The following is a 1,933-nucleotide window of genomic DNA, read 5'->3' on the forward strand; positions in this document are numbered from 1 at the left end:
AGAAAAAAATAGTCACTTAAGATTTATAGGTATCTATCTAAACTAACTGACTCTTTCTAGTTAAGATGGACTCTGCAAGACCATCTGGACTAAGTCTCTGATAAGTTATGGGGGAAAGTGTGCCCTGGACCCTGAGCAGTGTCAAAGAAATCATTTCTCCCTTTTTGATCAAATGACTGTAACCATATCTCATTCCCATTGCATCTCGTTAAGATATGGGTTATGCTTTATTTACTACAGACTGCAGTTAATCTTGTCAGCTTCTTAATTGACACTCAGGATAAATGTGCTGGGTAATCTCTGAGTTATTTGCAGAGGGGTTGAGGCCCCAGCCTACTGCACAGTACTAAGAAGCACAAATAAAGCTTCTTGCCCGTTCCTCCTTTGCGGTTGAGGCAACTCTCACTTGGGCAAAACGCAGGTACAAAAGAGTGACTCTGATAGAAATCATTACCCAGCCCAAACTATCAGACACTCAAAATTATGAGCAAAGAGAATCACAGCAACAATGTCTTGCATCCCCTGGTCTCCTGAAGCCACTTGTGAAACTTTAGGAGCAAAGCTCATATCCATACACGAGGTGCCATAGTGCTGGTCGTATTTCAAAGTGGTCTCTGAAACCGCTCCACCACTCAAAAAAAAAAAAAAAGAAAAAAAGAAAAAGAAAAGGAAAAAGAAAAAGAAAAAAGGCAAAAAACTATTCACCCAACCATGATCTCTTCCTCTGGAAGCTGTTCCTCTTAGCTCTGTCTTTACCCCAGAGCAGAAGTGGGCTTGAGAGTGCAATTGAACTGGTTTATATTCTCCACCTTCCAGGTGAGTCCAAAGAAGGCTTTCCCTTGCCAGGGTATGGAGAACATTGAAATTCATTCTCAGGTGAGGCCTCAAGTGGTTACACACCAAGAAGCAGGAGTTTTTGCTCACAAGTTCTCACCTTCAGCCATCTGCCAAAGGCACGGCCAGATGGTTACCCTTCCTCCATGATGGCAATCCTCTGTTCCAGACCTAGACAAATGCAAAAAGTCCCCAAAACCCCACTAGACCCACTCCTGGCCTTCCTCAAAGGGCCAGAAGGAGGACTGGCAAAGACCTTCCTGCAGCAAGACAACAGGAGATGGGGGTGGGCTCTTCCTGATAAATAGTAAATTAACAAGTCCCCAAGGTCACAAGACTATACCCCAGACCTTAGGTTCATGGAGGACTAAAAGACAATGAATAATACCCAAGGCCAACAGCCAAATAGATAATCCAAAAGGTCTAAAGCAAGACAGACCACTTTGCAATTTTCTGTAAACATTCTCATCACTTGGAAAGTAGCACAAAGACTCAGTTTTCCTATTAATACACACACACACACACACACACACACACACACACACACACACACACAATGGCCAAAGAAAACACAATCTGAGAACTAGTCCACAAAGCTACATGTTCTATGACAGGAAAGCAGAGTCACTGGAGATTTGGGGGAGGTAGGAGTTGTGCAACCTTGCATGTATAAACCCACATCGTTCACACACACACACACACACACACACACACACACACAACTCAGTCCTATGCTAAATTCTATTTTCTTTTTTATTTCTGTTTTTTTTTTTTTTCGCAACACCCCGTTTGATGCTCAGGGGTTACTCCTGGCTAAGCGCCTCAGAAATTGCCCCTGGCTTGGGGGGGACCATATGGGACGCTGGGGATCGAACCATGGTCCTTCCTTGGCTAGCGCTTGCAACAGCAGGACACCTTACCTCTGAGCGGCCACCTCACCGGCCCCGCTAAATTCTATTTTCAACTCTCCTGAGCACCGGTGTTACGCGGATCTTTTTTTTTTAATAATATTTTATTTAAACAACCTTGATTACAAATATGATTGTGGTTGGGTTCAGTCATGTAAAGAACACACCCCCCCCCTTCAACAGTGCAACCT

The sequence above is a fragment of the Suncus etruscus genome, chromosome 2 (genome assembly GCF_024139225.1).
Source record: "Suncus etruscus isolate mSunEtr1 chromosome 2, mSunEtr1.pri.cur, whole genome shotgun sequence".
NCBI lineage: Eukaryota > Metazoa > Chordata > Mammalia > Eulipotyphla > Soricidae > Suncus > Suncus etruscus.